Source organism: Cryptomeria japonica, unplaced genomic scaffold (assembly GCF_030272615.1).
Source record: "Cryptomeria japonica unplaced genomic scaffold, Sugi_1.0 HiC_scaffold_42, whole genome shotgun sequence".
NCBI classification, from domain to species: domain Eukaryota; kingdom Viridiplantae; phylum Streptophyta; class Pinopsida; order Cupressales; family Cupressaceae; genus Cryptomeria; species Cryptomeria japonica.
This window is the reverse complement of record NW_026728864.1, coordinates 12501-38029: the sequence shown is the minus strand read 5'-3', so window position 1 is coordinate 38029 and position 25529 is coordinate 12501. Positions and strand designations below refer to the sequence as shown.

Below are 25529 nucleotides of genomic sequence, written 5' to 3'. Positions count from 1 at the left end.
GTGGGCACCATGGCGTGCACGAAGTCGGAGCCCGGTTTGCCCCGGGTGCGCACCCCGCGTGCACCTTCGCCGGGGTGGGCACCTCGGCTGGGTTGCGCGCCCTGGTGCGCACCAAGGAGCGCTCCGAAGTGTGCTCCAAGGTGCGGCGTGCACGAAGTCGGAGCCCGGTTTGCCCCGGGTGCGCACCTCGCGTGCACCTTCGCCGCGGTGGGCACCTTGGCTGGGTTGGGCACCATTGAGCGCTCCGAAGTGTGCTCCAAGGTGCGCACCATGGCCCTCCAAGGTGCGCAGCATGGCGTGCACGAAGTCGGAGCCCGGTTTGCCCCGGGTGCGCACCTCGCGTGCACCTTCGCCAGGGTGGGCACCTCGGTGCGCACACCTTCTCAATGTTTTCTTGCCTTTTCTGGAAATTGGTGAAGGCAGCGCATCAAAGGTGCGCACCTCGGTGTGCTCCGAGGTGCGAACCCGAGAGCGCTCCGAGGTGCCCACGAAGTCGAAAGTCGGGTTAATTGCATTGTTTTCCCCGGGTGCGCTCCGAGGTGCGCAACATCGGTGCGCACCAAGGAGGGCTCCGAAGTGTGCTCCAAGGTGCGCACGATTCGGAGCTCGGTTTGCCCGGGGTGCGCACACCTTGGCTGGGTTGCGCACCCTTTGTGCGCTCCAAGGTGCGCACGAAGTCGGAGCTCGGTTTGCCCCGGGTGCGCACCTTCGCCAGGGTGCGCACCTTGATGCGCACGCCTTGGCTGGGCTGCGCACCTTGGTGGGCGCCATGGTGCGCACCTTTCGTGCGCTCCAAGGTGCGCACGAAGTCGGAGCTCGGTTTGCCCCGGGTGCGCACCTTGGTGGGCGCCATGGTGCACTCCGAGGTGCCCAAGATTGGTGCGCACCAAGGAGCGCTCCGAAGTGCGCTCCAAGGTGCGCAGGTGCGCGCGAAGTCGAAAGTTGGGTTAATTGTCCGGTTTGCCTCGGGTGCGCACCTTGCGTGCACCTTCGCCAGGGTGGGCGCCTTGGTGCGCACACCTTGGCTGGGCTGCGCACCCGGGCGCGCACACCTTGGCACCCGCGTTTCCTTCATTTTAAATTTTTTTTTTTTACAATCTCTCAAGTGGGAAATTCTATAATCTCAACTTTTTTTGCCTTTTCAGGAAACTTTTGAATGGAGCGCATCATTGGTGCGCTCCGAAGTGTGCTCCAAGGTGCGCACCTCTGGTGTGCTCCAAAGCTCTCTCCAGCTGCGTGCACCTGCCCCGGCCGCGCACCCGGCCCCGCCCAGCTTCGCTCACCTGTCCCGGGCGTCTGGTGCGGAACCTTAGAGTAAGAAACATCACCGTGCACCTTGGCCAACGTGCGCGACTCGACCGAGCGCGCACTGGCCGAGGTGCACACCGATTTCACCTGGGTGCGCGCGCAGCACCTCGGGCGCACCGGGGTGCGCGCACAACGCCCGGGTTGCACCGTGGCCTGTGTGCTCGGGGCGCCTCGGGTGCGCGCTCGGTGTCGCCCCCGCGCGCGCGGTAGTGCGGGCAGCGCACCCCGGCCCGGCCCGGCCCCGACGAGAACGCAAACGGGCAAAAGGTTTATTCAAATAGCATTGCGACGCCCGGCGAAAAACTAAGAAAGGGTGCAACACCGGGACTTCCCGGGAGGTCACCCATCCCAGTACTACTCCGGCCCAAGCGCGCTTAACTGCGGAGTTCTGATGGGATCCGGTGCACTAACGCTGGTATGATCGCACCCGTTATGAGCTTGTCGCAGTGTGTACTTAGCAAACCGCGACCCACGTGCGAATCCACCCCGGCCACCCACCCCCGTCGAGGTGCACACCCTCCCTCGCGAAGTGCGCCCCGTTCGCCAAGTGTGAGCCCTGCCCGGGTGCGCGCACCTTGCTAGGGCGTCGGGTGTGCACCCGGCCCGGCCTACGTGCGTGCACCTGGACGGGGCGTCGTGTGCGTGCAGTGTCCCGTCTGCAACGCGGTGCCCACACACCACCTCGGGCGCAACGACCTGCGCTCACATGTGGGCCGAGTGCACCTTGGTGCATGTTCGGGGCGCCTCGGGTGCACGCTCGATCTTGCCCCGGTGCACCAAGGCGCTCGGTTTGCCCCGGGTGCGCACTTGGTGCAAGGTGGGCACCCAAAATAGGGATCAAGCACCAAAACACAAGTTTCGGGATGCAAAATGGGACCCAAGGACCACAAATGCGTTCCAAGACCCATGATGGGTCCACGAGAACAAAAATGTGTTCCGAGACTTAATAAACAAATATTGGGTTTTAGGAGAAGAAACATGCTCTGATGCCCAAAACGAGAATCGACCCCGAAAAGGCCACAGGCCAAAAGTGGGATGCGAGACAAAAAAAAATGGGACCCGAGGACCAAAATTGGGTTCCCAGGTCGAAGACAGGGCAACCGGACAAGAAACGACCTCTAAGGCTCGAAATGAGTCCCGACGACTAAAACTTGACAAGAAGCACCCATCAGGCACCCAACTCGACACCCATGGGATGCCGACCCACCCGGGCTTCCACCTAGCACACCTTGGCACCCACCCACCCTCGCACCCAACCTCGCACCCAACTTAGCACCTTTGAACCCACATTGGCACTCACCCTGACCCTGGCACCTTGGAACCCACATTGGCACTCACCTTGACCCTGGCACCCACCTTTGCACTCACCTTGGGACCCACCCTGGCTCCCACCTCGGCACCCACCCAGACACCCACCTTGGTTCCTTGGCACCCACCTTGGATCCTTGGCACCCACCCCGACACCCACCTTGGCACGCAACTTGGCTACTTGCCACCCACCTTGGCTCCTTGACGCCCACCCCGACAACCACCCCGTGACCTACCCTGGCTAGGGTTGGTGCACACCCACCCTGGTGCCCACCTTGGCACCCACCCCATGACCCACCTTGGCACGCACCTTAGTACCCACCCCGTTACCCACCCTAGGACCCACCCCGTGACCCACCTTGGCCAGGGTGGGTGCCTTGGTGCGCACAACTTGCCTGGGCTGCACACCAGGGCGGGCTCAAGATGGCACCCGCGTTCCGTTTTTTTCACTATCTTTCAAAACGGAAATTTTAAAATCTCGTTTTTTTTTTTTTTTTGCCTTTTCTGGAAATTAGTGAAGGCAGCGCATCAAAGGTGCGCAATGCTGGTGCGAACCCGGGAGCGCTCCGATGTGTGCTCCAAGGTGCGGCGTGCACGAAGTCCGAGCCCGGCTTGCCCCGGGTGCGCACCTCGCGTGCACCTTCGCCGGGGTGAGCACCTTGGCTGGGTTGCGCGCCCTGGTGCGCACCAAGGAGCGCTCTGAAGTGTGCTCCAAGGTGCGGCGTGCACGAAGTCGGAGCTCGGTTTGCCCCGGGTGTGCACCTCGGGTGCGCACCTCGCGTGCACCTTCGCTGCGGTGGGCACCTTGGCTGGGTTGCGCGCCTTGGTGGGCACCATGCAGTGCACGAAGTCGGAGCCCGGTTTGCCCCGGGCGCGCACCTCCGCCAGGGTGGGCACCTTGGTGCGCACAACTTGCCTGGGCTGCGCACCAGGAAGGGCTCAAGATGGCACCCGCGTTCCGTTTTTTTCACTATCTTTCAGAACGGAAATTTTAAAATATCGTTTTTTTTTGCCTTTTCTGGAAATTAGTGAAGGCAGCGCATCAAAGGTGCGCAACGCTGGTGCGAACCTGGGAGCGCTCCGATGTGTGCTCCAAGGTGCGGCGTGCACGAAGTCGGAGCCCGGTTTGCCCCGGGTGCGCCCTGGTGGGCACCATGGTGCGCACCAAGGAGCGCTCCGAAGTGTGCTCCAAGGTGCGGCCTGCACGAAGTCGGAGCCCGGTTTGCCCCGGGTGTGCACCGCGGGTGGGCACCTTGGTGCGCATGCCTTGCCTGGGCTGCGCACCAGGGCGGGCTCAAGATGGCACCCGCGTTCCGTTTTTTTCACTATCTTTCAAAACGGAAATTTTAAAATCTCATTTTTTTTTGCCTTTTCTGGAAATTAGTGAAGGCAGCGCATCAAAGGTGCGCACCTCGCTGCCCACCACGGTGCGCAACGCCGGTGGGCACCCGGGAGTGCTTCGAAGTGTGCTCCAAGGTGCTGCGTGCACGTTGTCGGAGCCCGGTTTGCCCCGGGTGCGCACCTCGCGTGCACCTTCGTCGGGGTGGGCACCTTGGCTGGGTTTGCCCCGGCTGCGCTCCGAAGCGGGGTTATTGGAGCGCCGCCTCTTTTTTTGTCGGAGCGTTTGGTGGGGTTTCTCGCATTGGCTCTTCCCAGGCCCGGTTGCCACCCTGGCGCGCACGAAGTCGGAAGTAGGGTTAATTGCCCGGGTGCGCACCTTTGCCAGGGTGGGCACCTTACCTGGGCTGTGCACCCGGGCGGGCTCAAGATGGCACCCGCGTTCCGTTTTTTTCACTATCTTTCAAAACGGAAATTTTAAAATCTCCTCTTTTTTTTGCCTTTTCTGGAAATTAGTGAAGGCAGCGCATCAAAGGTGCGCACCTCGCTGCCCACCTTGGTGTGCTCTGAGGTGCGCACCCGGGAGCGCTACGAAGTGTGCTCCAAGGTGCGGCGTGCACGTTGTCGGAGCCCGGTTTGCCCCGGGTGCGCACCTCGCCTGCACCTTGGCCGGGGTGGGCACCCTGGCTGGGTTTGCCCAGGGTGCGCTCCGAAGCGGGGTTACTGGAGCGCCCCCTCTTTTTTTGTCAGAGCGTTTGGTGGGGTTTCTCGCATTGGCTCTTCCCAGGCCCGGTTGTTGGGTGCGCTCCCACCCTGGCGCGCGCGAAGTTGGAAGTTGGGTTAATTGCCCGGGCGCGCACCTTCGCCAGGGTGGGCACCTTGGTGCGCACACCTTGGCTGGGCTGCGCACCAGGGCGGGCTCAAGATGGCACCAGCATTCCCTTTTTCTCACTATCTTTCAAAACGGAAATTTTAAAATCTCGTTTTCTTTTGCCTTTTATGGAAATTAGTGAAGGCATCGCATCAAAGGTGCGCACCTCGCTGCCCACCTTGGTGTGCTCCGAGGTGCCCACCACGGTGCGCTCCGAGGTGCCCACCACGGTGCGCAACGCCGGTGCGAACCCGGGAGCGCCCCGATGTGTGCTCCAAGGTGCGGCGTGCACGAAGCCGGACCCCGGTTTGCCCCGGGTGCGCACCTCGCGTGCACCTTGGTGCGCACACCTTGGCTGGGTTGCGCGGCCTGGTGGGCACCATGGTGCGCACCAAGGAGCGCTCCGAAGTGTGCTCCAAGGTGCGGCGTGCACGAAGTCCTAGCCCGGTTTGCCCCGGGTGCGCACCTTCGCCGCGGTGGGCACCATGGCGTGCACGAAGTCGGAGCCCGGTTTGCCCCGGGTGCGCACCTCGCGTGCACCTTCGCCGGGGTGGGCACCTCGGCTGGGTTGCGCGCCCTGGTGCGCACCAAGGAGCGCTCCGAAGTGTGCTCCAAGGTGCGGCGTGCACGAAGTCGGAGCCCGGTTTGCCCCGGGTGCGCACCTTCGCCGCGGTGGGCACCCTGGTGCGCACCATGGCGTGCACGAAGTCGGAGCCCGGTTTGCCCCGGGTGCGCACCTCGCGTGCACCTTCGGCGGGGTTGCGCGCCCTGGTGCGCACCAAGGAGCGCTCCGAAGTGTGCTCCAAGGTGCGGCGTGCACGAAGTCGGAGCCCGGTTTGCCCCGGGTGCGCACCTCGCGTGCACCTTCGGCGGGGTTGCGCGCCCTGGTGGGCACCATGGTGCGCACCAAGGAGCGCTCCGAAGTGTGCTCCAAGGTGCGGCGTGCACGAAGTCGGAGCCCGGTTTGCCCCGGGTGCGCACCTCGCGTGCACCTTCGCCGCGGTGGGCACCATGGCGTGCACGAAGTCGGAGCCCGGTTTGCCCCGGGTGCGCACCTCGCGTGCACCTTCGCCGGGGTGGGCACCTCGGCTGGGTTGCGCGCCCTGGTGCGCACCAAGGAGCGCTCTGAAGTGTGCTCCAAGGTGCGGCGTGCACGAAGTCGGAGCCCGGTTTGCCCCGGGTGCGCACCTCGCGTGCACCTTCGCCGCGGTGGGCACCATGGCGTGCACGAAGTCGGAGCCCGGTTTGCCCCGGGTGCGCACCCCGCGTGCACCTTCGCCGGGGTGGGCACCTCGGCTGGGTTGCGCGCCCTGGTGCGCACCAAGGAGCGCTCCGAAGTGTGCTCCAAGGTGCGGCGTGCACGAAGTCGGAGCCCGGTTTGCCCCGGGTGCGCACCTCGCGTGCACCTTCGCCGCGGTGGGCACCTTGGCTGGGTTGGGCACCATTGAGCGCTCCGAAGTGTGCTCCAAGGTGCGCACCATGGCCCTCCAAGGTGCGCAGCATGGCGTGCACGAAGTCGGAGCCCGGTTTGCCCCGGGTGCGCACCTCGCGTGCACCTTCGCCAGGGTGGGCACCTCGGTGCGCACACCTTCTCAATGTTTTCTTGCCTTTTCTGGAAATTGGTGAAGGCAGCGCATCAAAGGTGCGCACCTCGGTGTGCTCCGAGGTGCGAACCCGAGAGCGCTCCGAGGTGCCCACGAAGTCGAAAGTCGGGTTAATTGCATTGTTTTCCCCGGGTGCGCTCCGAGGTGCGCAACATCGGTGCGCACCAAGGAGGGCTCCGAAGTGTGCTCCAAGGTGCGCACGATTCGGAGCTCGGTTTGCCCGGGGTGCGCACACCTTGGCTGGGTTGCGCACCCTTTGTGCGCTCCAAGGTGCGCACGAAGTCGGAGCTCGGTTTGCCCCGGGTGCGCACCTTCGCCAGGGTGCGCACCTTGATGCGCACGCCTTGGCTGGGCTGCGCACCTTGGTGGGCGCCATGGTGCGCACCTTTCGTGCGCTCCAAGGTGCGCACGAAGTCGGAGCTCGGTTTGCCCCGGGTGCGCACCTTGGTGGGCGCCATGGTGCACTCCGAGGTGCCCAAGATTGGTGCGCACCAAGGAGCGCTCCGAAGTGCGCTCCAAGGTGCGCAGGTGCGCGCGAAGTCGAAAGTTGGGTTAATTGTCCGGTTTGCCTCGGGTGCGCACCTTGCGTGCACCTTCGCCAGGGTGGGCGCCTTGGTGCGCACACCTTGGCTGGGCTGCGCACCCGGGCGCGCACACCTTGGCACCCGCGTTTCCTTCATTTTAAATTTTTTTTTTTTACAATCTCTCAAGTGGGAAATTCTATAATCTCAACTTTTTTTGCCTTTTCAGGAAACTTTTGAATGGAGCGCATCATTGGTGCGCTCCGAAGTGTGCTCCAAGGTGCGCACCTCTGGTGTGCTCCAAAGCTCTCTCCAGCTGCGTGCACCTGCCCCGGCCGCGCACCCGGCCCCGCCCAGCTTCGCTCACCTGTCCCGGGCGTCTGGTGCGGAACCTTAGAGTAAGAAACATCACCGTGCACCTTGGCCAACGTGCGCGACTCGACCGAGCGCGCACTGGCCGAGGTGCACACCGATTTCACCTGGGTGCGCGCGCAGCACCTCGGGCGCACCGGGGTGCGCGCACAACGCCCGGGTTGCACCGTGGCCTGTGTGCTCGGGGCGCCTCGGGTGCGCGCTCGGTGTCGCCCCCGCGCGCGCGGTAGTGCGGGCAGCGCACCCCGGCCCGGCCCGGCCCCGACGAGAACGCAAACGGGCAAAAGGTTTATTCAAATAGCATTGCGACGCCCGGCGAAAAACTAAGAAAGGGTGCAACACCGGGACTTCCCGGGAGGTCACCCATCCCAGTACTACTCCGGCCCAAGCGCGCTTAACTGCGGAGTTCTGATGGGATCCGGTGCACTAACGCTGGTATGATCGCACCCGTTATGAGCTTGTCGCAGTGTGTACTTAGCAAACCGCGACCCACGTGCGAATCCACCCCGGCCACCCACCCCCGTCGAGGTGCACACCCTCCCTCGCGAAGTGCGCCCCGTTCGCCAAGTGTGAGCCCTGCCCGGGTGCGCGCACCTTGCTAGGGCGTCGGGTGTGCACCCGGCCCGGCCTACGTGCGTGCACCTGGACGGGGCGTCGTGTGCGTGCAGTGTCCCGTCTGCAACGCGGTGCCCACACACCACCTCGGGCGCAACGACCTGCGCTCACATGTGGGCCGAGTGCACCTTGGTGCATGTTCGGGGCGCCTCGGGTGCACGCTCGATCTTGCCCCGGTGCACCAAGGCGCTCGGTTTGCCCCGGGTGCGCACTTGGTGCAAGGTGGGCACCCAAAATAGGGATCAAGCACCAAAACACAAGTTTCGGGATGCAAAATGGGACCCAAGGACCACAAATGCGTTCCAAGACCCATGATGGGTCCACGAGAACAAAAATGTGTTCCGAGACTTAATAAACAAATATTGGGTTTTAGGAGAAGAAACATGCTCTGATGCCCAAAACGAGAATCGACCCCGAAAAGGCCACAGGCCAAAAGTGGGATGCGAGACAAAAAAAAATGGGACCCGAGGACCAAAATTGGGTTCCCAGGTCGAAGACAGGGCAACCGGACAAGAAACGACCTCTAAGGCTCGAAATGAGTCCCGACGACTAAAACTTGACAAGAAGCACCCATCAGGCACCCAACTCGACACCCATGGGATGCCGACCCACCCGGGCTTCCACCTAGCACACCTTGGCACCCACCCACCCTCGCACCCAACCTCGCACCCAACTTAGCACCTTTGAACCCACATTGGCACTCACCCTGACCCTGGCACCTTGGAACCCACATTGGCACTCACCTTGACCCTGGCACCCACCTTTGCACTCACCTTGGGACCCACCCTGGCTCCCACCTCGGCACCCACCCAGACACCCACCTTGGTTCCTTGGCACCCACCTTGGATCCTTGGCACCCACCCCGACACCCACCTTGGCACGCAACTTGGCTACTTGCCACCCACCTTGGCTCCTTGACGCCCACCCCGACAACCACCCCGTGACCTACCCTGGCTAGGGTTGGTGCACACCCACCCTGGTGCCCACCTTGGCACCCACCCCATGACCCACCTTGGCACGCACCTTAGTACCCACCCCGTTACCCACCCTAGGACCCACCCCGTGACCCACCTTGGCCAGGGTGGGTGCCTTGGTGCGCACAACTTGCCTGGGCTGCACACCAGGGCGGGCTCAAGATGGCACCCGCGTTCCGTTTTTTTCACTATCTTTCAAAACGGAAATTTTAAAATCTCGTTTTTTTTTTTTTTTTGCCTTTTCTGGAAATTAGTGAAGGCAGCGCATCAAAGGTGCGCAATGCTGGTGCGAACCCGGGAGCGCTCCGATGTGTGCTCCAAGGTGCGGCGTGCACGAAGTCCGAGCCCGGCTTGCCCCGGGTGCGCACCTCGCGTGCACCTTCGCCGGGGTGAGCACCTTGGCTGGGTTGCGCGCCCTGGTGCGCACCAAGGAGCGCTCTGAAGTGTGCTCCAAGGTGCGGCGTGCACGAAGTCGGAGCTCGGTTTGCCCCGGGTGTGCACCTCGGGTGCGCACCTCGCGTGCACCTTCGCTGCGGTGGGCACCTTGGCTGGGTTGCGCGCCTTGGTGGGCACCATGCAGTGCACGAAGTCGGAGCCCGGTTTGCCCCGGGCGCGCACCTCCGCCAGGGTGGGCACCTTGGTGCGCACAACTTGCCTGGGCTGCGCACCAGGAAGGGCTCAAGATGGCACCCGCGTTCCGTTTTTTTCACTATCTTTCAGAACGGAAATTTTAAAATATCGTTTTTTTTTGCCTTTTCTGGAAATTAGTGAAGGCAGCGCATCAAAGGTGCGCAACGCTGGTGCGAACCTGGGAGCGCTCCGATGTGTGCTCCAAGGTGCGGCGTGCACGAAGTCGGAGCCCGGTTTGCCCCGGGTGCGCCCTGGTGGGCACCATGGTGCGCACCAAGGAGCGCTCCGAAGTGTGCTCCAAGGTGCGGCCTGCACGAAGTCGGAGCCCGGTTTGCCCCGGGTGTGCACCGCGGGTGGGCACCTTGGTGCGCATGCCTTGCCTGGGCTGCGCACCAGGGCGGGCTCAAGATGGCACCCGCGTTCCGTTTTTTTCACTATCTTTCAAAACGGAAATTTTAAAATCTCATTTTTTTTTGCCTTTTCTGGAAATTAGTGAAGGCAGCGCATCAAAGGTGCGCACCTCGCTGCCCACCACGGTGCGCAACGCCGGTGGGCACCCGGGAGTGCTTCGAAGTGTGCTCCAAGGTGCTGCGTGCACGTTGTCGGAGCCCGGTTTGCCCCGGGTGCGCACCTCGCGTGCACCTTCGTCGGGGTGGGCACCTTGGCTGGGTTTGCCCCGGCTGCGCTCCGAAGCGGGGTTATTGGAGCGCCGCCTCTTTTTTTGTCGGAGCGTTTGGTGGGGTTTCTCGCATTGGCTCTTCCCAGGCCCGGTTGCCACCCTGGCGCGCACGAAGTCGGAAGTAGGGTTAATTGCCCGGGTGCGCACCTTTGCCAGGGTGGGCACCTTACCTGGGCTGTGCACCCGGGCGGGCTCAAGATGGCACCCGCGTTCCGTTTTTTTCACTATCTTTCAAAACGGAAATTTTAAAATCTCCTCTTTTTTTTGCCTTTTCTGGAAATTAGTGAAGGCAGCGCATCAAAGGTGCGCACCTCGCTGCCCACCTTGGTGTGCTCTGAGGTGCGCACCCGGGAGCGCTACGAAGTGTGCTCCAAGGTGCGGCGTGCACGTTGTCGGAGCCCGGTTTGCCCCGGGTGCGCACCTCGCCTGCACCTTGGCCGGGGTGGGCACCCTGGCTGGGTTTGCCCAGGGTGCGCTCCGAAGCGGGGTTACTGGAGCGCCCCCTCTTTTTTTGTCAGAGCGTTTGGTGGGGTTTCTCGCATTGGCTCTTCCCAGGCCCGGTTGTTGGGTGCGCTCCCACCCTGGCGCGCGCGAAGTTGGAAGTTGGGTTAATTGCCCGGGCGCGCACCTTCGCCAGGGTGGGCACCTTGGTGCGCACACCTTGGCTGGGCTGCGCACCAGGGCGGGCTCAAGATGGCACCAGCATTCCCTTTTTCTCACTATCTTTCAAAACGGAAATTTTAAAATCTCGTTTTCTTTTGCCTTTTATGGAAATTAGTGAAGGCATCGCATCAAAGGTGCGCACCTCGCTGCCCACCTTGGTGTGCTCCGAGGTGCCCACCACGGTGCGCTCCGAGGTGCCCACCACGGTGCGCAACGCCGGTGCGAACCCGGGAGCGCCCCGATGTGTGCTCCAAGGTGCGGCGTGCACGAAGCCGGACCCCGGTTTGCCCCGGGTGCGCACCTCGCGTGCACCTTGGTGCGCACACCTTGGCTGGGTTGCGCGGCCTGGTGGGCACCATGGTGCGCACCAAGGAGCGCTCCGAAGTGTGCTCCAAGGTGCGGCGTGCACGAAGTCCTAGCCCGGTTTGCCCCGGGTGCGCACCTTCGCCGCGGTGGGCACCATGGCGTGCACGAAGTCGGAGCCCGGTTTGCCCCGGGTGCGCACCTCGCGTGCACCTTCGCCGGGGTGGGCACCTCGGCTGGGTTGCGCGCCCTGGTGCGCACCAAGGAGCGCTCCGAAGTGTGCTCCAAGGTGCGGCGTGCACGAAGTCGGAGCCCGGTTTGCCCCGGGTGCGCACCTTCGCCGCGGTGGGCACCCTGGTGCGCACCATGGCGTGCACGAAGTCGGAGCCCGGTTTGCCCCGGGTGCGCACCTCGCGTGCACCTTCGGCGGGGTTGCGCGCCCTGGTGCGCACCAAGGAGCGCTCCGAAGTGTGCTCCAAGGTGCGGCGTGCACGAAGTCGGAGCCCGGTTTGCCCCGGGTGCGCACCTCGCGTGCACCTTCGGCGGGGTTGCGCGCCCTGGTGGGCACCATGGTGCGCACCAAGGAGCGCTCCGAAGTGTGCTCCAAGGTGCGGCGTGCACGAAGTCGGAGCCCGGTTTGCCCCGGGTGCGCACCTCGCGTGCACCTTCGCCGCGGTGGGCACCATGGCGTGCACGAAGTCGGAGCCCGGTTTGCCCCGGGTGCGCACCTCGCGTGCACCTTCGCCGGGGTGGGCACCTCGGCTGGGTTGCGCGCCCTGGTGCGCACCAAGGAGCGCTCCGAAGTGTGCTCCAAGGTGCGGCGTGCACGAAGTCGGAGCCCGGTTTGCCCCGGGTGCGCACCTCGCGTGCACCTTCGCCGCGGTGGGCACCATGGCGTGCACGAAGTCGGAGCCCGGTTTGCCTCGGGTGCGCACCCCGCGTGCACCTTCGCCGGGGTGGGCACCTCGGCTGGGTTGCGCGCCCTGGTGCGCACCAAGGAGCGCTCCGAAGTGTGCTCCAAGGTGCGGCGTGCACGAAGTCGGAGCCCGGTTTGCCCCGGGTGCGCACCTCGCGTGCACCTTCGCCGCGGTGGGCACCTTGGCTGGGTTGGGCACCATTGAGCGCTCCGAAGTGTGCTCCAAGGTGCGCACCATGGCCCTCCAAGGTGCGCAGCATGGCGTGCACGAAGTCGGAGCCCGGTTTGCCCCGGGTGCGCACCTCGCGTGCACCTTCGCCAGGGTGGGCACCTCGGTGCGCACACCTTCTCAATGTTTTCTTGCCTTTTCTGGAAATTGGTGAAGGCAGCGCATCAAAGGTGCGCACCTCGGTGTGCTCCGAGGTGCGAACCCGAGAGCGCTCCGAGGTGCCCACGAAGTCGAAAGTCGGGTTAATTGCATTGTTTTCCCCGGGTGCGCTCCGAGGTGCGCAACATCGGTGCGCACCAAGGAGGGCTCCGAAGTGTGCTCCAAGGTGCGCACGATTCGGAGCTCGGTTTGCCCGGGGTGCGCACACCTTGGCTGGGTTGCGCACCCTTTGTGCGCTCCAAGGTGCGCACGAAGTCGGAGCTCGGTTTGCCCCGGGTGCGCACCTTCGCCAGGGTGCGCACCTTGATGCGCACGCCTTGGCTGGGCTGCGCACCTTGGTGGGCGCCATGGTGCGCACCTTTCGTGCGCTCCAAGGTGCGCACGAAGTCGGAGCTCGGTTTGCCCCGGGTGCGCACCTTGGTGGGCGCCATGGTGCACTCCGAGGTGCCCAAGATTGGTGCGCAACAAGGAGCGCTCCGAAGTGCGCTCCAAGGTGCGCAGGTGCGCGCGAAGTCGAAAGTTGGGTTAATTGTCCGGTTTGCCTCGGGTGCGCACCTTGCGTGCACCTTCGCCAGGGTGGGCGCCTTGGTGCGCACACCTTGGCTGGGCTGCGCACCCGGGCGCGCACACCTTGGCACCCGCGTTTCCTTCATTTTAAATTTTTTTTTTTTACAATCTCTCAAGTGGGAAATTCTATAATCTCAACTTTTTTTGCCTTTTCAGGAAACTTTTGAATGGAGCGCATCATTGGTGCGCTCCGAAGTGTGCTCCAAGGTGCGCACCTCTGGTGTGCTCCAAAGCTCTCTCCAGCTGCGTGCACCTGCCCCGGCCGCGCACCCGGCCCCGCCCAGCTTCGCTCACCTGTCCCGGGCGTCTGGTGCGGAACCTTAGAGTAAGAAACATCACCGTGCACCTTGGCCAACGTGCGCGACTCGACCGAGCGCGCACTGGCCGAGGTGCACACCAATTTCACCTGGGTGCGCGCGCAGCACCTCGGGCGCACCGGGGTGCGCGCACAACGCCCGGGTTGCACCGTGGCCTGTGTGCTCGGGGCGCCTCGGGTGCGCGCTCGGTGTCGCCCCCGCGCGCGCGGTAGTGCGGGCAGCGCACCCCGGCCCGGCCCGGCCCCGACGAGAACGCAAACGGGCAAAAGGTTTATTCAAATAGCATTGCGACGCCCGGCGAAAAACTAAGAAAGGGTGCAACACCGGGACTTCCCGGGAGGTCACCCATCCTAGTACTACTCCGGCCCAAGCGCGCTTAACTGCGGAGTTCTGATGGGATCCGGTGCACTAACGCTGGTATGATCGCACCCGTTATGAGCTTGTCGCAGTGTGTACTTAGCAAACCGCGACCCACGTGCGAATCCACCCCGGCCACCCACCCCCGTCGAGGTGCACACCCTCCCTCGCGAAGTGCGCCCCGTTCGCCAAGTGTGAGCCCTGCCCGGGTGCGCGCACCTTGCTAGGGCGTCGGGTGTGCACCCGGCCCGGCCTACGTGCGTGCACCTGGACGGGGCGTCGTGTGCGTGCAGTGTCCCGTCTGCAACGCGGTGCCCACACACCACCTCGGGCGCAACGACCTGCGCTCACATGTGGGCCGAGTGCACCTTGGTGCATGTTCGGGGCGCCTCGGGTGCACGCTCGATCTTGCCCCGGTGCACCAAGGCGCTCGGTTTGCCCCGGGTGCGCACTTGGTGCAAGGTGGGCACCCAAAATAGGGATCAAGCACCAAAACACAAGTTTCGGGATGCAAAATGGGACCCAAGGACCACAAATGCGTTCCAAGACCCATGATGGGTCCACGAGAACAAAAATGTGTTCCGAGACTTAATAAACAAATATTGGGTTTTAGGAGAAGAAACATGCTCTGATGCCCAAAACGAGAATCGACCCCGAAAAGGCCACAGGCCAAAAGTGGGATGCGAGACAAAAAAAAATGGGACCCGAGGACCAAAATTGGGTTCCCAGGTCGAAGACAGGGCAACCGGACAAGAAACGACCTCTAAGGCTCGAAATGAGTCCCGACGACTAAAACTTGACAAGAAGCACCCATCAGGCACCCAACTCGACACCCATGGGATGCCGACCCACCCGGGCTTCCACCTAGCACACCTTGGCACCCACCCACCCTCGCACCCAACCTCGCACCCAACTTAGCACCTTTGAACCCACATTGGCACTCACCCTGACCCTGGCACCTTGGAACCCACATTGGCACTCACCTTGACCCTGGCACCCACCTTTGCACTCACCTTGGGACCCACCCTGGCTCCCACCTCGGCACCCACCCAGACACCCACCTTGGTTCCTTGGCACCCACCTTGGATCCTTGGCACCCACCCCGACACCCACCTTGGCACGCAACTTGGCTACTTGCCACCCACCTTGGCTCCTTGACGCCCACCCCGACAACCACCCCGTGACCTACCCTGGCTAGGGTTGGTGCACACCCACCCTGGTGCCCACCTTGGCACCCACCCCATGACCCACCTTGGCACGCACCTTAGTACCCACCCTGTTACCCACCCTAGGACCCACCCCGTGACCCACCTTGGCCAGGGTGGGTGCACCCACCCTGGTGCCCACCTTGGCACCCACCCATCCTAGCACCCAGCCTGTGACCGGGCTTGGAACCCAACCTTGCACCCGTCTTGGCCAGTGTGGGTGCGCACCCATCCTGGCACCCACGTTGTGACACACCCTTTAACCCACGCACCCTAGCAGCCACGTTGGCACCCACCTTGGAACACAACCTAGCAACTTGGCACCCACCCCGTGACCCACCTTGGCATCCACCATAGCAGTCGCCCACTTGGCACCCACCTTGGAACCCAAGTTGGCACCCACCTCGGCACCCACCTTGACACTTGTGGACCCACCTTGCCACTCACCCTAGCATCGACCCATCCTAGCACCCACCCTGGCACCTTTGCACCCTAGCACTCACCCATCCTAGCACCTAACCTGTGACCCACCTTGACACTCACCCTCGCACCCACCTTGGAACCCAACCTAGCACCCACCCACCCTGACACCAACCCTAGCACCTACCCACCCTTGCACCCACCCTGTGACCCATCTTGGCACCCACCCATCCTACCACTCAACCTATCACCCACCTTCTCACCCACCTTGGCATCCACCTTAGCACCCACCCACACTGGCACCTTGGCACCCACCTCGGGCAAGGTGGGTGCACACCCACCCTGACACCCAATTTAGAACCAACCGAGCATGTTACCCACCTTGGCACCCACATTGCAGCCCACCCTAGTACCCACCCTATGACCCACATTGGCATCCACACCCTAGCACCCAGGCACCTCGACACCCGCCTTGACACGCACCCTAGCACTAAACCTGTGACCCACCTTGGAACTCACCCTAGAACCCACCCACCCTGTGAACCACCTTGGCATCCACCTTAGCACCCACCCACCTTGGCACCCACTCTAGCACTCACCCATCCTAACACCCAACTTGTTACCCACCTTGGCACCCGCCCTCGCGTCCACCTTGAAACCCACCCTAGCACCCACCCACGCAGGAGCCCACCTTGGCACCCAACCTAACACCCACGCATCCTGGCACCCAACTTGTGACCCACCTTGGAACCCACCCTAGTACCCACCTTTGAACCCACTATATCACCAACCCACCTTGGCACCCACCCTATGACCCTCTTTGGAATCCACCCTAGCACGCACCCACCCTGGCACCCACCATGGAGCGCACCCTAGCACCCACCCACCTCGGCACGCACCTCAACACCCACCTTGGTGTGCGCACTGCGCCAACCTCTCAAAGACCCTATGTGGTGCGCTCCAAAGTGTACACCTTTGGTGCGCTCCAAGGTGCGCACCTTTGGTGCACACCGAGGTGCACACCAAAGTGTGCACCGAGGTGAGCACCAAAGTGCACTCCAAGGTGCACACCAAGGCGTGCACCTTTGGTGCGGTCAATGCAAACGAATTCGGAAGTTGGGGTCGATGTCCTAATCGCTGCTGCAGACTACACGTATGAGAATCGGACAAATAGCTTTATATAGGGGAGGTGTTGCGTTTGATGGGTCGACTCCCCTGGTTGTGTGCACTGCACCAACTTCAAAGACCCTGTCTTGTTTAAGAAGTCAAAAGTTGGGGTGGATGTCCTAATCATTGCTGCAGTCTACGCATGTATGAGAATCAGACAAATAGCTTATATAGGGGAGGTGTTGCATTCGGTGGGTTGACTCCCCTGGTTGTGCGCACTGCGCCAACCTCAAAGACCCCGCATAGCAGAAGAAGTCGGAAGTCGGATTTTGGTGAGCACCAAGGCGTGCACCTTTGGTGCGGTCAACGCAGACGAATTCAGAAGTTGGGGTGGATGTCCTAATCGTTGTTGCAGGCTACACATGTATGAGAATCAGACAAATAGCTTATATAGGGGAGGTGTTGGGTTTGATGGGTCAACTCCCTTGGTTGTGCGCATTACGCCAACCTCAAAGACCTTGTTTTCGTTAAGAAGTCAAAAGTTGGGGTCAATGTCCTAATGGCTCCTGTAGGCTACACATGTATGAGAATCGGACAAATAGCTTATATAGGGGAGGTGTTGGGTTTGATGGGTCGACTCCCCTGGTTGTGCGCATTACGTCAACCTCAAAGACCTTGTTTTCGTTAAGAAGTCAAAAGTTGGGGTCGATGTCCTAATTGCTCCTGTAGACTACACATGTATGAGAATCAGACAAATAGCTTATATAGGGGAGGTGTTGGGTTTGATGGGTTGACTCCCCTAGTTGTTCGCATTACACCAACCTCAAAGACCTTGTTTTCGTTTAGAAGCCGAAAGTTGGGGTCGATGTCCTAATTGCTCCTGCAGGCTACGCATGTATGAGAATCAGACAAATAGCTTATATAGGGGAGGTGTTGGGTTTGATGGGTCGACTCCCCTGGTTGTGCGCATTGCGCCAACCTCAAAGACCCTGCATTGCGGATGAAGTCGAAAGTCAGAGTTTGGTGTGCTACAAGGTGTGGTCGAAGGTGCTCACCTAGGTGTGCACCTTTGGAGCGCAGGAAAAGTGCCCTCCAAAAGTGCGCACCTTTGGAGTGCACAAAAGTGCCCTCCAAAAGTGCGCACCTTTGGAGCGCACAAAAGTGCCCTCCAAAAAGTGCCCTCCAAAAGTGCGCACCTTTGGAGCGCACAAAAGTGCCCTCCAAAAAGTGCCCTCCAAAAGTGCGCACCTTTGGAGTGCAGAAAAGTGCCCTCCAAAAAGTGCCCTCCAAAAGTGTGCACCTTTGGAGTGCACAAAAGTGCCCTCCAAAAGTGCGCACCTTTGGAGCGCAGAAAAGTGCCCTCCAAAAAGTGCCCTCCAAAAGTGCGCACCTTTGGAGCGCAGAAAAGTGCCCTCCAAAAAGTGCCCTCCAAAAGTGCGCACCTTTGGAGCGCAGAAAAGTGCCCTCCAAAAAGTGCCCTCCAAAAGTGCGCACCTTTGGAGCGCAGAAAAGTGCCCTCCAAAAAGTGCCCTCCAAAAGTGCGCACCTTTGGAGCGCACAAAAGTGCCCTCCAAAAAGTGCCCTCCAAAAGTGCGCACCTTTGGAGCGCACAAAAGTGCCCTCCAAAAGTGCGCACCTTTGGAGCGCACAAAAGTGCCCTCCAAAAGTGCGCACTTTTGGTGCGCACCAAGGCGCTGGTTCGGTCGTTGCAGGCGAGTTCGGAAGTTGGGGTCGATGTCCTGAGCGGAGGTGCAAACTACACAGGTGTCGGAATCGGACAAATAGCTTATATAGGGGAGGTGTATGCTTCGATGGGTCGACTCCCCAGGTTGAGCGCACCGCGCCAACCTCAAAGACCCTACGGTATGGATGAAGTCGGAAGTTGGGTCCGATGACCGATTCGATTAGTAGGTATGCTCATGAGGTCGGAATTTGGGTCCGATGACCTGCCATGTGCAGGAAGGCGAATGTTGGCACTGTGCGTTGCAAGGTGCACACCAAGGTGCTGGTGCGGTCTTTTTAGTCGAGTTCGGAAGTTGGGGTCGATGTCCTGATCGGAGGTGCAAGCTACACAGGTGTGGGAATCGGACAAATAGCTTATATAGGGGAGGTGTATGCTTCGTTGGGTCGACTCCCCGGGTTGAGCGCACCGCGCCAACCTCAAAGACCCTACGGTATGGATGAAGTCGGAAGTTGGGTCCGATGACCGATTCGATATGTAGGCATACTCGCGAGGTCGGAATTTGGGTCCGATGACCTGCCATGTGCAGGAAGGCGAATGTTGGCACTGTGCGTTGCAAGGTGCGCACCAAGGCGCTGGTTCGGTCGTTGCAGGCGAGTTCGGAAGTTGGGGTCGATGTCCTGATCGGAGGTGCAAACTACACAGGTGTGGGAATCGGACAAATAGCTTATATAGGGGAGGTGTATGCTTCGTTGGGTCGACTCCCCGGGTTGAGCGCACCGCGCCAACCTCAAAGACCCTACGGTATGGATGAAGTCGGAAGTTGTGTCCGATGACCGATTCGATATGTAGGCATACTCGCGAGGTCGGAATTTGGGTCCGATGACCTGCCATGTGCAGGAAGGCGAATGTTGGGACTGTGCGTCGCAAGGTGCGCACCAAGGCGCTGGTGCCGTCGTTGCAGTCGAGTTCGGAAGTTGGGGTCGATGTCCTGGTCAGAGGTGCAAACTACACAGGTGTGGGAATCGGACAAATAGCTTATATAGGGGAGGTGTATGCTTCGATGGGTCGACTCCCCGGGTTGAGCGCACCGCGCCAACCTCAAAGACCCTACAGTATGGATGAAGTCGGAAGTTGGGTCCGATGACCGATTCGATACGTAGGCATATTGGCGAGGTCTGAATTTGTGTCCGATGACCTGCCATGCGCAGGAAGGCGGAATTTGGGTCCGATGACCGAGTTGATGGCGTGCCATGCGCAGAAAGGCGGAATTTGGGTCCGATGACCGAGTTGATGTTGATGGCCCGCCATGCACAGGAAGGCGGAATTTGGGTCCGATGACCGATTTGAAGGCGTGCCATGCGCAGAAAGGCGGAGTTTGGGTCCGATGACCGAGTTGATATTGATGGCCCGCCATGCGCAGGAAGGCGGAATTTGGGTCCGATGACCTGACATACGCATGGAGTCCGACTCGGGGGCCGATGTTCGATTCGATGACTTGCATTGTGGGTAAAGTCGGAAGTTGTGGTCTTTGACCCGATTCGATGACCAGACTTCGGCTGCTTGAGAATCGGACAAATAACTTATATAGGGGAGGTAGTGTTCTCGAGCATCCTCCCCCCGTGCCCGTTTATGTCGATTGATGCTGGTGCTCGACTGGTTGGAGCGCTCGGATGCAAAAATCTTGCACCAGGATTTATCGATTGTGATGGACACGGCAAGTCTCCTGATTGCTATGCAGGAGCTCATCGTGAATCTCTATGCGGCCTTGGTATGGACTCGACCTGCGGAATGGTTCGGCAATGGTAGTCGCTCCAACACGTCCTTGCAATGGCCACAGAGGTGATTCGACTAGAGCTCCAGTCTAGCTTTTGGGTTGCTTGGCGGACTGGTATAGCCGCGATCGAGTTCCGGCCATGAACGTTTTAGATAGCTCTTGGGCTTTCTGGGACGGAAGTCGGAAGTTTGGGCTGTTGTCCGATTTGATGACCATTCTTCGGATGTGTGAGAATCGGACAAATAACTTATATAGGGGACTGTGTTGTCTCACGCAGCCCCCTCCGTGCCCCTCTATCTCGACCGATGTTGGTGCTTGAAAGGGTTGGGATCGCTCGGATTTATAAACGTGCACCACCATTTGTCGAGTGTGAGGGACGCGGCAGGTCTCCTAAATGCTATACGGGCGCTCTCTGAGAATCTCTATCCGGCCTCGACACAGACTAGTCTTGCTGAATGGTTTGGCACTGGTAGTCGATCCAACACGTCGTTGTTGTGGCCGCCTAGGCGATTCGATTCGAGCCCCCGTCTAGCTTTTGGGTTGCTTGGCGGATTTTGCCCTATCCGCAAGTGAGCTCGGTCCCTAAACGTTCGAGAAACCCGATTGCTATGCGCCGACTCTCTTTCTTGCGAGCCTCCATCTAGCTTTTGGGTCTCTACGGAACGGAAGTCGGAATCTGGGACCGTTGTTTGATTCGACGAGGCAGACTACGGTTGTGCGAGAATCGGACAAATAACTTATATAGGGGAGGTGTTGACTGGAGCATTCTCCCCCGTGCCCCTCTAACTCGACCAATGCTGGCGCTCGAACGGTGGTAGCGCTCGGATTTTCGTTGAGCGCCAGCATTGGTCGATTTAGAGGGGCATGCGAGATTCCCGAATGCTATGCGAGGGCTCTAACGGAAATGTCTATTGGTTTCGGTATGGATGCAATTGCGAGTGGTTCGGCAAAGGTAGTCGTTCCGATGCGTCCATGTCGTGGCCAAATCGATAATTCGATTTGAGCCCTCGTATAGCATTTGGGTCTCTCGATGTGATTCCGCATTCCAGTCCCTTTGGGCACTGCTTGAGCCGCATCCCAGGGGGTTCCCTTCCCAATAATCTGCCTCGCAACCCGATTGCTATGCGGTGAGGCTCCTCGGCCGCCTCGGAACTATCTGTGTATCAGACGCATCGCGGGATAAGGGGTTGGCAACGGTAGTCGCCCCAAGCGCGTCCGATGCTTGGACCATTCCGAGGCGGCCCTGAAGCCTCTTCCGTCTAGCCGTTGGGTCCTTCTCGCCGCATCCCTTGCCTCGCACCCCGATTGCTATGCGGTGAGGCTCCTCGGCCGCCTTGGAACTATCTGTGTATCAGACGCATCGCGGGATAAGGGGTTGTCACTGGTAGTCGCCCCAAGCGCGTCCGATGCTTGGACCATTCCGAGGCGGCCCTGAAGCCTCTTCCGTCTAGCCGTTGGGTCCTTCTCGCCGCATCCCTCGACTCGCACCCCGATTGCTATGCGGTGAGGCTCCTCGGCCGCCTTGGAACTATCTGTGTATCGGACGCGTCGCGGGATAAGGGGTTGTCACTGGTAGTCGCCCCAAGCGCGTCCGATGCTTGGACCATTCCGAGGCGGCCCTGAAGCCTCTTCCGTCTAGCCGTTGGGTCCTTCTCGCCGCATCCCTCGCCTCGCACCCCGATTGCTATGCGGTGAGGCTCCTCGGCCGCCTTGGAACTATCTGTGTATCGGACGCGTCGCGGGATAAGGGGTTGTCACTGGTAGTCGCCCCAAGCGCGTGCGATGCATGGACCATTCCCAGGCGGCCCTGAAGCCTCTTCCGTCTAGCCGTTGGGTCCTTCTCGCCGCATCCCTCGCCTCGCACCCCGATTGCTATGCGGTGAGGCTCCTCGGCCGCCTTGGAACTATCTGTGTATCGGACGCGTCGCGGGATAAGGGGTTGTCACTGGTAGTCGCCCCAAGCGCGTCCGATGCTTGGACCATTCCGAGGCGGCCCTGAAGCCTCTTCCGTCTAGCCGTTGGGTCCTTCTCGCCGCATCCCTCGCCTCGCACCCCGATTGCTATGCGGTGAGGCTCCTCGGCCGCCTTGGAACTATCTGTGTATCGGACGCGTCGCGGGATAAGGGGTTGTCACTGGTAGTCGCCCCAAGCGCGTCCGATGCTTGGACCATTCCGAGGCGGCCCTGAAGCCTCTTCCGTCTAGCCGTTGGGTCCTTCTCGCCGCATCCCTCGCCTCGCACCCCGATTGCTATGCGGTGAGGCTCCTCGGCCGCCTTGGAACTATCTGTGTATCGGACGCGTCGCGGGATAAGGGGTTGTCACTGGTAGTCGCCCCAAGCGCGTCCGATGCTTGGACCATTCCGAGGCGGCCCTGAAGCCTCTTCCGTCTAGCCGTTGGGTCCTTCTCGCCGCATCCCTCGCCTCGCACCCCGATTGCTATGCGGTGAGGCTCCTCGGCCGCCTTGGAACTATCTGTGTATCGGACGCATCGCGGGATAAGGGGTTGTCACTGGTAGTCGCCCCAAGCGCGTCCGATGCTTGGACCATTCCGAGGCGGCCCTGAAGCCTCTTCCGTCTAGCCGTTGGGTCCTTCTCGCCGCATCCCTCGCCTCGCACCCCGATTGCTATGCGGTGAGGCTCCTCGGCCGCCTTGGAACTATCTGTGTATCGGACGCGTCGCGGGATAAGGGGTTGTCACTGGTAGTCGCCCCAAGCGCGTCCGATGCTTGGACCATTCCGAGGCGGCCCTGAAGCCTCTTCCGTCTAGCCGTTGGGTCCTTCTCGCCGCATCCCTCGCCTCGCACCCCGATTGCTATGCGGTGAGGCTCCTCGGCCGCCTTGGAACTATCTGTGTATCGGACGCGTCGCGGGATAAGGGGTTGTCACTGGTAGTCGCCCCAAGCGCGTCCGATGCTTGGACCATTCCGAGGCGGACCTGAAGCCTCTTCCGTCTAGCCGTTGGGTCCTTCTCGCCGCATCCCTCGCCTCGCACCCCGATTGCTATGCGGTGAGGCTCCTCGGCCGCCTTGGAACTATCTGTGTATCGGACGCGTCGCGGGATAAGGGGTTGTCACTGGTAGTCGCCCCAAGCGCGTCCGATGCTTGGACCATTCCGAGGCGGCCCTGAAGCCTCTTCCGTCTAGCCGTTGGGTCCTTCTTGCCGCATCCCTCGCCTCGCACCCCGATTGCTATGCGGTGAGGCTCCTCGGCCGCCTTGGAACTATCTGTGTATCGGACGCGTCGCGGGATAAGGGGTTGTCACTGGTAGTCGCCCCAAGCGCGTCCGATGCTTGGACCATTCCGAGGCGGCCCTGAAGCCTCTTCCGTCTAGCCGTTGGGTCCTTCTCGCCGCATCCCTCGCCTCGCACCCCGATTGCTATGCGGTGAGGCTCCTCGGCCGCCTTGGAACTATCTGTGTATCGGACGCATCGCGGGATAAGGGGTTGTCACTGGTAGTCGCCCCAAGCGCGTCCGATGCTTGGACCATTCCGAGGCGGCCCTGAAGCCTCTTCCGTCTAGCCGTTGGGTCCTTCTCGCCGCATCCCTCGCCTCGCACCCCGATTGCTATGCGGTGAGGCTCCTCGGCCGCCTTGGAACTATCTGTGTATCGGACGCGTCGCGGGATAAGGGGTTGTCACTGGTAGTCGCCCCAAGCGCGTCCGATGCTTGGACCATTCCGAGGCGGACCTGAAGCCTCTTCCGTCTAGCCGTTGGGTCCTTCTCGCCGCATCCCTCGCCTCGCACCCCGATTGCTATGCGGTGAGGCTCCTCGGCCGCCTTGGAACTATCTGTGTATCGGACGCGTCGCGGGATAAGGGGTTGTCACTGGTAGTCGCCCCAAGCGCGTCCGATGCTTGGACCATTCCGAGGCGGCCCTGAAGCCTCTTCCGTCTAGCCGTTGGGTCCTTCTCGCCGCATCCCTCGCCTCGCACCCCGATTGCTATGCGGTGAGGCTCCTCGGCCGCCTTGGAACTATCTGTGTATCGGACGCGTCGCGGGATAAGGGGTTGTCACTGGTAGTCGCCCCAAGCGCGTCCGATGCTTGGACCATTCCGAGGCGGACCTGAAGCCTCTTCCCTCTAGCCGTTGGGGCTTTCTCGCCGCATCCCTCGCCTCGCACCCCGATTGCTATTCGGTGAGGCTCCTCGGCCGCCTTGGAACTATCTGTGTATCGGACGCATCGCGGGATAAGGGGTTGGCAGTGGTAGTCGCCCCAAGCGCGTCCGATGCTTGGACCATTCCGAGGCGGCCCTGCAGCCTCTTCCGTCTAGCCGTTGGGGCCATCTCGCTGCATCCCCCACCTCGCACCACGATTGCTATGCGGTGAGGCTCCTTGGCCGCCTCGGAACTATCTGTGTATCGGACGCATCGCGGGATAAGGGGTTGTCACTGGTAGTCGCCCCAAGCGCGTCCGATGCTTGGACTATTCCGAGGCGGCCCTGCAGCCTCTTCCGTCTAGCCGTTGGGGCCATCTCGCCGCATCCCCCAGCTCCTCGGCCGCCTCGGAACTATCTGTGTATCGGACGCATCGCGGGATAAGGGGTTGGCAGTGGTAGTCGCCCCAAGCGCGTTCGATGCTTGGACTATTCCGAGGCGGCCCCGCAGCCTCTTCCGTCTACCCTTTGGGGCCATCTCGCCGCATCCCTCGCCTCGCACCCCGATTGCTATGCGGTGAGGCTCCTCGGCCGCCTGGGAACTATCTTCGTATCGGATGCATCGCGGGATAAGGGGTTGTCACTGGTAGTCGCCCCAAGCGCGTCCGATGCTTGGACTATTCCGAGGCGGCCCTGTGGCCTCTTCCGTCTAGCCGTTGGGGCCATCTCGCCGCATCCCTCACCTCGCACCCCCATTGCTATGCGGTGAGGCTCCTCGGCCGCCTTGGAACTGTCTTCGTATCGGAAGCATCGCGGGATAAGGGGTTGTCACTGGTAGTCGCCCCAAGCGCGTCCGATGCTTGGACTATTCCGAGGCGGCCCTGCAGCCTCTTCCGTCTAGCCGTTGGGGCCATCTCGCCGCATCCCCCACCTCGCACCCGGATTGCTATGCGGTGAGGCTCCTCGGCCGCCTTGGAACTATCTTCGTATCGGACGCATCGCGGGATAAGGGGTTGTCACTGGTAGTCGCCCCAAGCGCGTCCGATGCTTGGACTATTCCGACGCGGCCCTGTGGCCTCTTCCGTCTAGCCGTTGGGGCCATCTCGCCGCATCCCCCACCTCGCACCCCGATTGCTATGCGGTGAGGCTCCTCGGCCGCCTTGGAACCATCTTCGTATCGGACGCATCGCGGGATGAGGGGTTGTCACTGGTAGTCGCCCCAAGCGCGTCCGATGCTTGGACCATTCCGAGGCGGCCCTGAAGCCTCTTCCGTCTAGCCGTTGGGGCCTTCCCGCCCCATCCCTCGCCTCGCACCCCCGATTGCTATGCGGTGAGGCTCCTCGGCCGCCTTGGAACCATCTGTGTATCGGACGCATCGCGGGATAAGGGGTTGGCACTGGTAGTCGCCCCAAGCGCGTCCGATGCTTGGAGCATTCCGAGGTGGCCCTGAAGCCTCTTCCGTCTAGCCGTTGGGGCCTTCCCGCCCCATCCCTCGCCTCGCACCCCGATTGATA

General features: G+C 61.5%; 3 non-coding genes across 3 annotated transcripts; all 3 read right to left on the bottom strand.

Annotated features, from left to right (window-relative positions):
- Nucleotides 1–1618: 1618 nt before the first annotated feature.
- On the bottom strand, nt 1619–1737 carry LOC131862383 (5S ribosomal RNA). Its single transcript, XR_009361399.1, has one exon. It is a non-coding gene; the product is annotated as a 5S ribosomal RNA (ribosomal RNA).
- A 5915-nt stretch (nt 1738–7652) lies between these two features.
- Nucleotides 7653–7771, bottom strand: LOC131862372 (5S ribosomal RNA). The gene has a single exon (XR_009361388.1). It is a non-coding gene; the product is annotated as a 5S ribosomal RNA (ribosomal RNA).
- A 5915-nt stretch (nt 7772–13686) lies between these two features.
- Nucleotides 13687–13805, bottom strand: LOC131862297 (5S ribosomal RNA). The gene has a single exon (XR_009361313.1). It is a non-coding gene; the product is annotated as a 5S ribosomal RNA (ribosomal RNA).
- Between the last annotated feature and the right edge of the window lie 11724 nt (nt 13806–25529).